At 42.4% G+C, this 15,877-nt stretch overlaps 1 protein-coding gene across 4 annotated transcripts in view; it reads right to left on the bottom strand.

The window, feature by feature from the left end:
• LOC148818110 (3'-5' exoribonuclease HELZ2-like) overlaps positions 1-1,131 on the bottom strand; it is a 38,402-nt gene extending 37,271 nt beyond the window's left edge. For all 4 annotated transcript variants that reach the window (XR_016094482.1, XM_088937362.1, XM_088937364.1 and 1 more), the window contains exon 1: positions 935-1,131. The gene's annotated coding sequence lies outside the window, so the exon portion shown is untranslated. The remainder of the gene's footprint in view (positions 1-934) is intronic.
• Positions 1,132-15,877: the final 14,746 nt, after the last annotated feature.

The raw sequence follows: 15,877 nt of genomic DNA, 5'->3' as shown, positions 1-15,877 counted from the left end.
CACTCCATTCTCCTCCCCACTGAGAGCTGGTGTTTGGGGAGCGTACTGGTGCACTATGGCTGCCGTCGCATCATCCAGGTGGATACTGCACATTGGTGGTGGTGGAGGGGAGTCCCCATTACCTGTAAAGCTGGGAATGGAGACTAAAGCGCTTTGAGTGGAGTGTCCAGAAAAAGCGCTATATAAGTGTAAGCAATTATTATTATTATATAAAGTATTATTATAATATTACAGTACTGTACATAACACAACAGTGGTGATTTCTCAAAATCTGAATTGATTATTTGATCAGCCACGAAACGCAAGGAGTTAAAGTAGTCACTGGATTTTATATTAGTGGAAAAAGTGCTGCAGTACTTTAAGAACCGAAAAATTTGAAAAGGCTTTCTTGTGCTGAAGCAGCACCTTGAACTTCACTTTCTGTAAGGTCAATGCAAAAATAGATGCTCTGGCCCTTTCACCTGGATGGTAAAAACAGGGGTCCGGTCATTAAGAGTTGCTGTCTATCACTGCAGTCATCAGGACAGCTTGGTCTCCAAAAGTTTAAAACACTTACATTTCTTTATTACCCGCCTTCAGCACGTTCTTGTACAGTTAAAAGCGTTCACCGTACCGTACATTAGACACACTGGTACCAAACTGAAGAGTAGGTTTTTTTCGTTTATTTAAAGCGTTTATTGTAGCTGAGAGGTAGCCCACATGATAATCTACAGTATCTTGCCGTAATGAAAACTATTACAGTGCGTCTAATTATTTACAGCGCTCACTCCTCAAAGGCATTGGCTATTCACACAACGGACTATTTCTGTTCCTCTCGTTCACCTGTAACGTGCTTTAGACTCACCGATGTCTTTTGAACAACATTGGTTTACAAAATAGCAACGCAGACGTGAAACAGACCCTCACTAAAAAATTGACCGAAATCCGTACTTACATCAGTGCAGCCATTTCATCTCGGCACCGGGATCAATAATGTAGCAAAGTTTTGATTATTTTATCCACACACGTACCGTTTCACATCGCGTGAAAAAAAATAATAGAAAGTGGGAGATTATACCATGTTTTATTCCTATAATATCAAGGTCATACTTTTCTCCGTTTCAATTTTGTGTATTCAAATTTTTTTGCCTGTTATCGTCTTTACAACAACAAGGAAGGACGTGCCAATATTTATAGTAGTCAAGCGAATCAGGAGATCTAGGCACCTCCTTTTTTCAGTATCCAGTATCGGTTTACTGCGTAAGTCTTTCCTTCAGTTTCGTTTCTGTCTCTTCACGTCCTCGCAGAGAAGCGGCACTGTCCTACTAATCCTCTGCCTGCGGTGGTCGCTGTGGTGCTTTATGACGTTTTTGTCACCAAATTGTTCGTTTTGCTCAGAGTTGCGAACGAGGATGTTGCTTGTCAGATTTAAATTCACCCCTCCAGAGTGAGAATATATATAGTTCTAGTTATTAGTTCAATTAACCTTTGTTTCACCAGACTTCTTCAACTGGTTTTAATTAAACCTGCACCCTGTATTCTGTACAGTACCTGTAGTACTAGGCTTTGTGATACCACAAGCAGAACCTGGGTTCAATTCTGGACCTGGGATGCTGTCTGTTTGGAGTTTGTATGTTCACCCTGTGTTCAGTCCAAAAACATGCTGGTTGGTTAATTGGCTTCTGAGAAAATTGGTCCTGGAGTGAGTGTGTGTCTGCCCTGTTTTGGAATGGTATCCCATCCAGGGTGTATCCTGTCTTGCACCTGTTGCTTTCCAGGACAGGCTCGGGCTCCCTGTGACCCTGAATTGGAAGAAGTGGTTAGAAAATGGATGAATGGACAGGTGCAGTTAATGACAGTGTCATTCAATCCTCAGACAGGAGCAAATGAATGAAATGTATAGTATTGTAATGTAATACAATACTCTGTATGTAATGTATAGTACAGTATTGTTACCACCTTGTAGCTTGATCTCTTTAAACTGTTGGTTGAAGCACAGCACAGCAACCAGGGAGAACCCAGCTGGGTGATGTGCTGCAGCCATTAAATTTCAGTTACCCCACTGGTAACAGAGCAGATCAGGCAGAGATGTGATAAATCGCTTCACTGCTTTAGTTTTAAGTCTAGTTTTAGGACACTAGAGTTGAAACTCCTTCTGGTATAAAATTGCTCTCCAGGATCTTTAGTGACCAAGTACTGAGGATCTTGGCTTTCAAGTTTCATCTGAAGGATCAAACTCCCTGCTGCACATTCTCAACTCTTCATTGGTAGTTACCTCCTATATATAAATCCAAGGAATAATTTAAAACATAACTTTGAAAGCACTCCTTTTCCTCTTCTGATTACTGCATTTCTTGCAAAGATGAAACAGATGACCCCTAACAGACTATAATGAATACTTATAAAGCTTCTGTCTGCCTCATGGCTATGAGTTGGAGCTGATTGTTACAGGGTTAGAGTGTAGAGTCACACAGCCTCATTCCAATTCAGTCCAGATCAATACCGATACAAAAAGAAGGTTAAACCACTTTATATATATCTTCTATAGATGAGGGTGACAAATGCCCAATTAGAATTCTAAGACAACAGTGCAGTGCAGAAAACAAAACTGATAAAAATGTATATACATATTATATCCTGCAATGCTGGATATACAAGTCTCTAAGTTTAAAAACTCGTCAACATGACATACGTCAAGTGATGATACCAAGGCTTGTGTGGACCTGCCCAAAATACTGCTGATGTGCCATTCTGGTGGAATGCTTTTCCTGCCTGAATTTAGATTGTGGTTTTGGGCTAGAAAAACCAGTTAAGTAGATGGTTCACCAGTTCAGAATGTTTAAGAAAGGAATATTTCCTGCTGTAGAACTAGTATTCCCTGGCCTTGTTCCATATACAATGTGAATAAATTAGTTTTACGCCTTTTGTTTCAGAAGAATTCTTAGAAAATCATCACCCCACAGACGGATGGGGAGACATGCAGAAGAACTGCACCCTGAATTACTACCAACCAAGGCAGATAAAAACAGTTGAGGGGATTTCTACAATGTGGTAATTATTTAAATTCTTTAAATGCACATTTTTGTTTTGATAGCTGGCCTTTCATCAATTTCCCAATCAGTGTCTCCTTCAGGCACGGTGGTTAGCATTGCTGCCTCGCAGTGCTGGGGACCTGGGATGCTGTCTGGGTGGAGTTCACATGTTCTCCATGTGTTTCTGTGGGCATCCTACCACAGTCCAAAAACATAGTGGTAGGGTAAATGGCTTCTGGGAAAACTGGCCCTGGTGTGAGTATGCATGTGCCTTTGTTTGTGTCAGTCTGCCCTGTGATGGACTAGCGTCCCATTCCGAGGTGTATCCCGTCTTGTGTCCCTTGCTTGCAGGGATAGCCTCTTGCAACCCTGAATTGGAAAAAGTGGATAAAAATGGATGGATGTTTCCTTTTGGAAACATTTACAGTAGTTACTTTCTGTTTCACAATGACTCCACACACCCACTCCATTCTCAATTTATAATACTCCCATCAGGAAGACGGTATAGGGTACCAAGGTCCAATAAAAAACATTTATAAGAAGTCCTTTGTCCCCTCTGCGATAAAACTACTCAATGAAGGTCTGTAAATTCCCTCCTCTACTGATTTATTTATTCACCTATTTTTGTATCAGATACAAATCACAGTTGTTGTGATTTCTTGTGATTTTGTGACTCTTATGTGTGTGTGTGTGTGTGTTTTGTACTTCTGTGGGAGAACCCAAAGACCAATTTCCACAGCAGTGGACAATAAAGTGTCTATCACCTGCAAAGTAAGAAAAGTAGCTGCACCCAAGCTGGTATTTATGAAACTAGAGAGTGACATTTTTTTTCAATTAGACATAGCAGTACGAATACTTATTGTGACACAACTCAGGGTGGGGGCCGTAATAGCATTTTAAAAATTGGCAGGCCCAAGAAATAGGTCATCAGAGCACTGGGAAGAACATTATTCTGGAATGAGGTGTGTTGCTGCCTCACCCCTCTGGGACTCCACAAAGCTTTGTTGTAAATCAGAGTTGTTAGGCGGCAATTCTAAATAATGAATAATTCTTGTATGGAAATAGTGTGGTTATAAGTCATCCTGTAGCTGAAGTACCCTATGAATAGTTTGGGTCCTCCTAGAATATTTTTAATATTTCAAAATGATTCAGAGAACCTTAGTCTAAACTGAGAACGTTCAAACATATATGATACCATGTTTCTCACCTTTGGCAGTCAAATAGGAAAACAAATAAAGTACATCAAGTTTGGATTTTAATTCAAAATGATGATGATCTGCACTATGGACGACTGTCCAAGGCTAAACAAAACAAAGATAATCCTTTTGTACTGACTGAACAGAATTCGTAGGTAAATTTTAATGAAAAGACCCGTTCGTAAGGTCTGTTTTCTGAGAGTGCTCAGTTAGAAAGTAGAGTCAGAATTACTTAAATTGGTTTATGACCATATTTTTTAATAAACATACTAGCCTACAGGGAGGTCAATCTCCTTACAATGTGGTGTGAAGACAACAACCTCACCCTCAACATCGGCAAAACCAAGGAGCTGATCGTTGATTTCAGGAAACTGCAAAACGGACATGCCCCTATCCACATCAACAGGACTGAAGTGGAAAGGGTCAGTAACTTCAAATTCCTTGGCGTCCATATCACTGAGGACCTCACATGGTCTCTCAACGCCACCTGTCTGATCAAGAAAGCGCAACAGCACCTGTACTTCCTAAGACGGTTGAAGAAGGCTAGGATATGTCCCCAGATCCTAACTAACTTTTACAGATGCACTACCGAAAGCACACTGACAGGTTGCATCACAGTGTGGTATGGCAACTGCAGTATTGCTGACCGCAAAGCCCTACAGCGGGTGGTGAAAACTGCCCAGTCCATCACTGGGGTTGCCCTCCCATCTACTGTATATAGGACATTTATGACAGACGGTGCTTGAGGAAAGCTCTAAGCATCATCAAAGACCCCACACACCCCAGCTACAGACTGTATGACCCTCTACCATCTGGAAAATGGTACTGGAGCATTTGGGCCCGGACTACCAGACTCAGAGACAGTTTTTACCCCTGCACTATCAAACTATTAAACTCCCAGCCTCTCTCACCTCACCTCTCACCTATGATCTGAACCTCACAGTGCCTTCTTTCTTACCAAAAACTCAAACACACATTGAAATCTACCTCTACCTTACATGTCACTCCCCATAATCTTCTATCCTTTTATTTCATTCTGTTGATGCATGTTTTTGCACATCTGATGTTGTTTTGCAGACTGCCTGTTGTCTCTGTCTTTTTTATTATACAATTGTATTGTTATTTTTTTTGTACTACTCATCGTCTGAGAGCTAGTTAAATAGCATTTCGTTATACCACATACCTGTATATGAGTATAATGACAATAAACTTGAACTTGAACTCAGACAACGTACTGAATGTCGGCTTAGACAGCACTATCTTGCGAACTATTCTAAATGCTGCACATGAGCGTTAGTATTTCCACTGTTGTGGGGGACAGAGTGGGCACTCAGGTGGTGCGAAGTCGAGAGAGTACTGTTGTACTGTTCTGTAAGCACGTGCCAAGACGTTGGGTGGGAAGATATAGACATTGTTGTGTTATGGGGATACTGTACTTCTGCGAGATGATGAAGTGGTATGTGTGAATATACCAGCACACAGATATCCAGCACTGCGATATTACTACGTAACCACACTGTGGAAGGTGTTGCCAGGATCTGTTAATTTAGCCTTCACCCAACGTTATGTTAGGATAAAATAAAGCTGGCTTGCTTTCATAGCTCCAATGACTTATACTTCATAGTCCCCACAGCAGAAGAGTAGATTGATAGACTGTAATGAATTATTATTGTTGATCGATAGACTGTATTTTGTGGGATAACTGTCTTGTCTGCTCTGTGGGTGCACTGTTGGTTCTGGGAGATCAGATGAACCTGATGTGGGAGAAAAAGGGTCCCCACACCCTCATGAAGTCAGGTCATTAACTCTCTGAATATACTATATAATATGTACAGTGTACAGTGTAGTGTACAGGAATCTATTGGACTCGGCTCAATCAGCTCAGTTAGAGATTTTAGAGACTGAATTAGTGATCGAGAGGAACAAATGTTCTCTTCCTTGATCTCTAACCTTCAGTAGTTATAGTCTTTACGTGATTTGCGTCATCCGGGATGCGACATTTCGCTCGTTGTAGCAGAAGAGAGCGAAGCGCATCTACTGTTTCCCACCGCCTCAGCGTTTGTTGTTCTCTGTTCATTGCAAGGGGCCAGTGAGAGACTTCCGAGCTTGGGCTCACACTTGCTGGAGACCGGAATGCTTCACCAGAGCTCACCTTTCGCCAAGTTGCTAAGCTGATTCCAGCCAGCGCATGAGTACTGGCGGTACCGGTATTGAACATTGTGGCGAGACGGAAACACTCGAGAGCTGTAGCTCCCTTTAAAGCCAGCAGATGGCGCCAAAGACCACTTCACAATTAAACCAGGCGAGGCGTTCTCCAGGAATCCCCCACGTGATGACTTCCCGTAGGAAAAGAAAAACCAGGCATGGGAATTCAAACTATAGAAATGAAGCGACACTTTTCAAGTGTACCTTAGAGACGACAGTTTGAGTCTGCGCTTAGACTCTGTAGACGATAGAGAAGGAAATTAAGGAAAGTCATTTAATAATAAATAAGGGAAGTCATTTAAGGGGAAAAAATGACATCTAGAGTTACAGGCGTTCTGCTATAGTAGTGGTCATAGTGGAGAACAGTTGCATAGCTTAAATCGACGAGAAATTTATTCAGGCTTACTGCAACAATAGCGGCAATAGCGCTTTCAGGGAGGATAGAGTGGGAGGGTGTGTTTGCTTTTCCCAGAGAAATGTCACTGGATTCGTTTCATCATTAGAATTCTGATCTTCAAGGCACAGAAAGTTCCTATTGGATTTAACACAAGATACTGTAGATATCTTATTTTGGGACGAGCTCGCCTTTTAGAGACTTAGAGTCCTCAATTACAGGTCTGCTCTGCACTATAGTGTTATATAGAGGCATGGGTGTAGAATACAACCTAACGCATCCGAGTTTCCTCCGCTCTCGCCAGCTCATGTGGTTCAATGCCCTGCTCGTTGTGACTTCGGAGACTTGGTTACACAGCTAGACTGCATACAAAGTGCAAGCACTAGCATATATTTCATATACGCAAGGGAGAGTAAACGCGTAGCATGTTCCATCTAAATGAGAACAGCAGTATAAGTATACAGATGCACGCTGTGCTTACAGGGAAAGTTGCAGTAAGCCCTTGCAAAAAAAGGTTGCATTTGTGTAAGCAAAGCTGGGATCATCCCATTTATGAAGAGGGAAATATCTCCCTTTGGGCCGTGGCTCTATTTTAAGGTAACACTGGGTTTTGTTTGAAAAGTTAAGTGTATTCTACATACTGTCATTTTAAACACTCGGATTAGTGCTTATTGGAGAACAGAATTGTATTCGAGCGATGTTCCAAATTCGTTCCAGTTAAAGTGCACCAGATAGCCGGAAGGTACCTTTTGTATGTCGGTGACATTACACTCCAGCTTTAGTGACAAAAAGCGATCATTTCTGTTCTGCGCAGGATTTATTATTTTTATTATTTCTCCAAGAGAAAAACTAAATACTGCGAAACATAGCAGAATCGTTTAAATAAGGTAAAGGCGTTATTTAATTGTTTAAACAATTCTTTTTCTCTGTCACCAGCAAAAAAAATTGGAAACGTTTCTGTGAGGCATATTGGGTAGTGTAGTTTCCTGTGGCAATATGAAGATAAGCCGAAAGCAATGTTGACGTACGGATGTAGCGCTATTGGAGTAGGCGCTTTGCGGCCCTTATCGTTATGTTTCATTAATGGGGCTGAGACTGTAGAGGGGGCAGTGAATTTTGCAATGTGGTCTGTGTGCATGTGCGTGGGGAATCGTGTAACCTTGACGTTTCACAGAGCCGGCAGTCGGCGCCAAACAACCGAGAATAAAGTGCAAGAAAATCCCATCAGCGTGTGTGAGTAGTGGTTTCTGTTTTTTCTTGTTTAGTTCAGGTGGGTAGCTGCGTCAGCGTGCGTAGGCTGCAAAGGAACAAGTAAAGGTTTATTCCATGCTGAAAAGAGAAAGAAAGAAGACACAACGTTTCGGCTGTGGAGCCTTCTTCGGGTGTGTGTTTTTTGTTTTTATGTGGTGGTGCACGAATAGTCAGCCGTACCTAAAGACAGACGCCATCCTGCTTGCAGTTGAGAACAAAAAGCAAAATGCCCGTGCTTTCTCCGCCAGGTCTCAGTGTCTGTTGTATTCATCACTTTGTAAGGAGCAGAGAGAACCGTGAGTTACCGTACTAGCTGCTTAGAACATAATGGGATCCAGATTTGAACACGGGGTTTGGTTTGTAGAGCTCTGCCAGATCACGCCTTCAGCCACGTAAAAAGTCCCACACATGCGCACTACCAGTCCCAGGAATATATAGCTGTACACAACCGGAGGTTTGTCTCCGCCTGCTGTGACTGCGCACAACTCATGCAGATGTTCAGTAATAGAGATGGAGGGTGGAGGGGTAAAGAGAGGAGGAGCGGACATGACTGGTTGTTCTGGAGCTCCAGGGAGGTTGAAGCTGGAGGCAAACACCAGGCGTTATGAAGAACCCAGTTCAGGTTATTTATCATATGCACAAGTGCAATGAAATGCTTTTTTGCATGGCTGCTCCAATACAAAGACATTAAGGAAACACCAAACGTAAACAGCAAACAGGAGCAGCAACAACACCAAAGTTAAAGAACGTGCAACTTAAAATACAAGTCGGCATGGGCAATGTGTAAAAAAACATCAGTGTGAGTCCGTGGGAGGTGGTAGAAGTCAGTAATCAGACAGCTTGCAGGACGGATCTGTCTCTGAATCTGGAGGTGCGTGCCTTTAAGCTCCCATAACGCTTACCAGAGGCAGGGGAGAGAAAAGTGAGAAACCAGGATGACTGGTATCCTTAGCAATGCTCCCAGCCTTCCTGAGGCAGGGAAGCCTGTCGGTGTCGTGGACGGGCAGGCAGCTTGTTCTCAGAGAAGCAAGAAGCAGAGCCTGTTCTGGCACGGAGGAGGGGGAACAAAGTTCGGATCGGTGGGTCCAGTTGTGCTCGGAATGCCGGGGAACGTGAGGACACCGTGTGGTGGGAGCCGAGCGGTAAAGACTGTAGGGAAAAGAAACAGGGAAAAGAAAGGTGACGTTTAGTAACGGCAAGTGCATGAAACATCTATCTCTGTTGAACCCAAAATACCAAATGCAAGAAAGAAGCATAAAGGGGGTGCTTAGTAGGTGATATAATGTATTTATGCACAGGGGAGTGGACGTGGGAGAAAAGGGGGAATTATCTTTCTCCCAGTCTCAGCATTTCAATTGGAGTGCTCTGTCAGGGCAGCCCTTCGGCCACAAATCTGTGCATGACTTAGCCTAACTCCAGCGCCATGTCACCAGTATTATAGACAGGTAGCCAGCAATCCAGCAGCAGTAGCAGAGCCCAGCAGAATACTTCTGCTCTTTCCTCCAGCCCCCGAATCTGTCGCGCTTGCGGGAACAGAGGACAGGAAGTTCAAAGGAGGAGCGAGGAGCAATTCTACAGCTCCAGGACAGCATTTTAAAGTTCAAGCGGAATGGCAGTTCTGAGGAAACACTGCTGTGGCATGGTTTTCTGACCACCTCAGCACAGAAGTTTCAACACATCTGCTGGACACAAAGCTTTTCTAGTGAAATGAACAGCTGCCATTCTTGATAAGTTTGCTTGATAAATAACATCTTAGCACAACATTAATCATAGTTATAGAAATAGTAAACCCATATTTCACCACACACAAGTGTTCAATTATTCAGCACAGTTTGTTTCTAACCTTTTTAAGTGAGATGATGATTTAGTTACCACATTTAATCTTCTTTCTGTAAATCATGAACTTTTATCACTGCTGTTGTTTTTCTGTTATATTGCACATCTCTCTGTAGCCTATTAATGGATCAGAAAAGCTCAGGCATTCTTAACTAGCTAAAGCTTAAGTTAATTTAATCAAACAAGAAAGATATCACAATGCTGCAGATCATCTGTAAAAAGCAAAGATTGCCCAATTGACCAATTTATCAAGTTTATCCCTTGACAGTGTAAACACAGTTTTAGGACTGCAGTCACCATCTTTACTGCATTTCAAGAATGTTATTTACTGTATTTTTACTTATGTTAAATCCAGTATATACAATTTCATAATGTTGGAATCGTTTGATTGCTTTGCTGGCAGAAACCCTTATCCAGGGTGAATTACAGATTTCCAGGTTTTGCAATGTGTAGTAACAGAGCCAGCAGAAAGAATAAATAAAAAAAATTAAGTAAAAATACAATGAACTCAAGAAAATCAGCAGGAGTTGCCATATCTATGCTGCACTAAGAATTTTGTTGTTTTTACACCCGATGAGTCTTTCAATGGAATTAAAAACTGATTTTAAAATAGTGCTACACACATATAAAACTCTTCCACACTTTAATGTATAATTTATATATTGATATTATATATACAGTACATACCCCATTCACCCATTCTATAGCCAGTATATAGCATAGTCTATAGCATAGCCAGTGCCTATCCCAGCAAGCAATGGGGCAAAGTAGGGTCTACTCTACACAGAATGGCAGGTCTTCACAGGGCAGAGAGACACAAATACAGACATGCGTATACTCTAATTAATCTAACAGTATGTTTCTGAACTGCGGGAGGACATGGAATCAACTACATGAAACCCATGTGAACAGGGGGAGAACTCAGTGCAGAGAGCACCATGGAATTAAACTCAAGGGCCTCAGTAATGTTAACCACCCCACCACCATGCTGCTCATTATATGTATACAGTGCCTTGCAAAGTATTCTTTAAATTCACATGCTAAATATCCCTTCGAGCATGGAGAAGATGATCAGTGTCCAGTAGAAGCCTAGATCAGATTGGCTGTCCCACTATTGTGGCAGCCAGGCTAAGTGGAAATTGGTGCCACCTTGTGGCCAATGGTGAATCTGGCAGCAGGACGGGACAGAGTTCAATGGCTGAGATGGGGGGAAATGCCCAGGATTCCACAATGTCCTAGAGAGGCCTACATGGCTGAGTCAAGCCCATCTCAGATCCCACATGGAGGCAGTTTTCAAGACTTGGATTTTTGTTGGTCTGGATTCGAAGGGTGGTGTCTGGTGCTAACCCAAACGCAGCACAACAGCCAGTCATCACCCTCCTTCTTTTTGAGCCTGCGGGGGGCAGCATTAAGTTGCGGTGCTGCTTCTCACCAGCAGGGACTGGGGAGATGTGTGATAATTTTCACATAATTATACCATAAGCCTTTTTTCTCCGGGGACACCGGCGTAACTCTGTAAATTATTGACATGTTAAGAAAGTTACATGTGTTTATGTAACTGTGGCTGTGTTGTGTGTGTTAAGCTGCTGTTGCACTGCAATTTCCCTCACGGGATCAATAAAGTATCTATCTATCTATAACAGCCAGATAACCTTTAATTAATACTCTACGCCTTTGGCACTGGAATTCCCCTATCGTATTTTTAATATTTACAGCCCACCCACATTCTAACTGCTCCATCCAATTCAGGGTCACGGGAGAGCCGGAGCAAGCAGTGGGCACAAGGCAGGATACACTGTGAACAGGACAGCGTCACTGTGAGAGGAAGGCTGCTTCGTGGGGACCCCTGTTTTAAGGGGCCATAGTTACAGTAATTAAGCATGTAGCAGTAATTAGTGTTATTGGTGACACTTAATGGTGGCATCTTCACCATGCTCAAAGGGCGTGGTCAAACACAGACATTTGTGAAAAGGAAGGGACAACAGCAACAGCACAGCAATTGAATAGGAGTACAACAAAGAACATACAATTTGTGAGAATGAGGGGCACAGTCAACTGTGTGTACCTTTCAGGGACTTGTGGGTAATTTTCTGAACTGGTTTGGAAAATGAGGTGGTTGGTAGCCTTAAGCCAGATCCTTTAAAACATGTATTCTCAACCAGATAGTAAAATAATTCCAATAGTTTTACAAAAGAAAGAGGCTGTGGTTTTAAAGAGCACAGCGCAGACCTTCAGTTGGTCAAGAAACATGTAGCGTTCTGTTCAGCGAGTCAGGTGGCTGACCTGTCCGTGTTCAGTTTGAGCTCCCCGGGCAAGATGGGAACTCTGCAGTGACCCAGCAGAAGTGAAGATTAGCCTTGTTTGCACTGCTTGTTTTGCAGTGCCTTGAAGCGTTGAGTAACAGTGGGACCATGAATCCAGAGACAAAACTGAAGTGCCAAGTAGCGTGTGTGTGAAATGATAACCACTTGCGTCTGGCTTTACGTAACAAGAGCGACATGGTCTCTCTGTTAATCTTTTATCTAGTTCCACAGTGTGACTTGGTGCAACAGCTCTGGAAATCTCTTTTTTTTTTCACTGACGAGCAGTAGAAGAAATTATTAATCAGTTTTGTAGAGCCACACCTTTGCAAAGGCTAAATCCAGGGACCATTTCATCATGGTTTATTAGGCTCAGATGTTCCTCTAATTGCAGGTTATATATTTTTAAAGCCTCCGTGTCTATAAAAGATTTTCAATTATCAGTAATTAGAAAGAAGACTTTGTCCCGTTGTTCTGAAGGCTGTTTTCCTTATCTTAGCATATAGATTGTTCTTCCCATTTCAAAGAGCTATTTACACTCAGAGACCCTACCATGGTGGAGAGTGGGCACTCTTTCAACTTTCAGCTGACATTTACTGTACATGGAGGCCAGTTAAAGAGCTCAAGGGTACATAGAGATAACACAGTCGACAATGCGCCTCAACTGGGTGAAAATTCAAAATAGGGGGTGGGGGTGAAAGCTTTCAGCAGGGTAAAATCATTTGATATACATCACTCTCTTGTAGGACAGAAAGGTCTTGTCTATAAGAGTTTGACTCATGTTAAACCAAAACCTTGATCCCCCTCATTGTAAAGCATGACACTAACCCTGTATTCAATTATGCTCTTATGTGAGTCAAACGTTAGTCAAAAGTTTCTCGTTTTTACCCAAGAGAAATCCATCAATGATGTCCGGGGCCCATATGATGATTTCATAGCACTTTAATTAATTCATCCACGCGTTCATTAAAAGTAGAATTAAGTCAGTTTAAGGATAGCTCAAGTCATCAATCATAATCAAGGGTTCCAAGAGAATTGTGATGGATATAGAGAAATTCTACTTAGAAGATAAAGGAATTGTGCGCTCCTGTTTGTTTGCATGCTAATTTGAATTCTGTTGTAGTACCAATTGTTATGTTACTCAGTACTCCACATTGTTGAAGCTTGAGATAAGGCGGATGATATCGTCTTCCTTGTCAATCTGAATGCTGATTGTACAACCCACTTTAAAATCAGTATCTTCTCGTATTCTTTTTCCTAAAGCTTCCCAGGACTATGAAGACTTACTCAGGCCGCTTGCTGCAACCGTCAGCCCCCACTTAACTGGTAATTAGTAATTATTCCAGGATATTTAAACTCTGCCACTGATCTGGTGCTCATAAAAAGTCTACACACCCTTATTGAAATTACAGGTTTTTGTGATGTAAAGCCAGAAATCAAGATAAATCATTTTTCCATCTGGTTGCATAAGTGTGCACAACCCCCCCCCCCAACTAATACTTTGTGGAGGCACCTTTTGCATTTATTACAGCAGTAAGTCTTAGTGAATAAGTCTCTATCAGCTATCAACTCTATCTACCACACTTATGCAACCAGGGTGTTGTAGGTTTTTTATACCCACTGCATTTGTGCTTTCATTATCAAACAGGCTTTTCCTGTCTAATGATGACATAAAGGATCACATTTAATTTATTACATCATTATGGTAATACCAGGACCAAAAACAAAATAAGTTACTTTTAAGTATAAAACAAGAATCTATCATGTGCTACTTACTGGTAGTGTAGACACACCAGATTTGTTTTCCAAAGCCTTATCAGACAAGGCAAGAAAGTGGGTTTTGACTAAAAACTTAAATGCTGGCTTTAATCTTAGACCATGATACTTCTGGTCAGTACTGTATGTCTGTACACAGCCAGACTTGTGAGAAGAGCTTTTTTATGTATTTGTTCATTTACAGTATTAGTGCACGCCCGTGTGTGCTTATTATGAACAAGAATATTACTTTCCATTGAATTTCACTTGTGAAAAATGATGTGTTCTAAAAACAGCAGAAACATTTAGGCAAAATGATTTTTTTCTACAGTCTACACATTTCTAAAACATTGGAGGACTAATAACACTAATGTACCCAGTTCCACACTGTTATTTATCAATGTTTATCAAACAGTCATTGTGAGTGTGAACAAGGTGAAAGTTCTTTGGTGTCTTCTGTAGTTTTTTCTTGAGTTTTAATGGTTTGTTCAGTTTTCTCAGTTTAATTGACTGGAATCATTTAACCTTTCCCTTTAGGCCACAAAAATGTGTTCATGTGTCTTACATCCAATATACCCTTTAAAACATAAAGTTCTGAATGTCTTGATAAATATTTCTGATTAAATATTAAATTATAATTGAGAATTTTAGTTGAAAAGAGCACCAGTTCTTGATTGTCTTCCCTTTGGACTACTTAAGCCATTGCTGTGCTGAATGGAGAATGTCTAAGCTCAGCAGTGTGAGCCTGGTCAGTACCTGGATGGGAGACCTCCTGGGAAAGCTAAGGCTGCTGCTGGAAGAGGTGTTAGTGGGGTCAGCAGGGGGCGCTCACCCTGCGGTCTGTGTGGGTCCTCATGCCCCAGTATAGTGACTGTGACACTATACTGTAAACAGGCGCTGTCCTTTGGATGAGACATAAAACCGAGGTCCTGACTCACTATGGTCATTAAAAATCCCAGGGTGTTTCTTGAAAAGAGTAAGGGTGTTACCCCAGGGTCCTGGCCAAATTTCCCATTGGCCCTTACCAATCATGGCCTCCTAATAATCCCCATCTTGAATTGGCTTCATTACTCTGCTCTCCTCCCCACTGATAGCTGATGTGTGTTGAGCGTTCTGGCACACTATGGCTGCCGTCACATCACCCAGGTGGTGCTGCACACTGGTGGTGGTGGAGGGGAGTCCCCATTACCTGTAAAGGGCTTTGAGTGGAGTGTCCAGAAAAGCGCTATATAAGTGTAAGGAATTATAAATTATTATTAATGTCAGCAGTCCCGCCTGAGGTCTGTAGGATTGTAGACAGTGCCTGGGTCAGAATCAGAACAGGAACCAGGTCCAACTGGGACAACACCGTCACAGGAGAGCCTCCGTCAGGCCAGACTCCGGCACACGGCGACAATCTCCTTCCATCTTTGCGTTGAACGGGTCCATTTTCCGCAAGAATACTGCTTCCTTGGGTCGCTTAGATAAATGTCTTTGTATCTGAAATGCACTGGGTACGCGGGTGAGACCGCTGGCGAGTGGGAGGTTGGGCACTCACCGTGCAACAGTCCAGACATCAATCACCGAGAGAGCCTACCTGTGTTCTCCCAACACGTTAGCATTCTTACTTGAAACCATCCCCCGAATGCTGTGGAATAATAAATAACCAAAGATCATTGGCACACGTTATCTTTCTTTGTCTGCACAGAGCGGGTAATCATTCGGATTATGCTAAACCCTTTCTTTCCCCACGCGTGGTGGTTCAGACGGCTTGAAGACCAATTTAATCTGGCTGCGGTCAGGGCTCTCGGCCATGCCCAGCCCGGCTCCCACAATATTGAAACGGATCAATAAAGGTTCAGTGCCGAAGTTCAGGAAAGAAAGCCATACTCGCTCTCTAAGCGGTCGGGGGGGTGAGGAAGGCGTGTCCCTAGCGCTAGATATGTATTT

Source organism: Atractosteus spatula, chromosome 19, assembly GCF_055471065.1.
Source record: "Atractosteus spatula isolate fAtrSpa1 chromosome 19, fAtrSpa1.hap1, whole genome shotgun sequence".
Classification (NCBI taxonomy): Eukaryota; Metazoa; Chordata; class Actinopteri; order Semionotiformes; family Lepisosteidae; genus Atractosteus; species Atractosteus spatula.
Note: the sequence above shows the minus strand (reverse complement) of the source record. Positions and strands in the feature narration are given on the sequence as shown.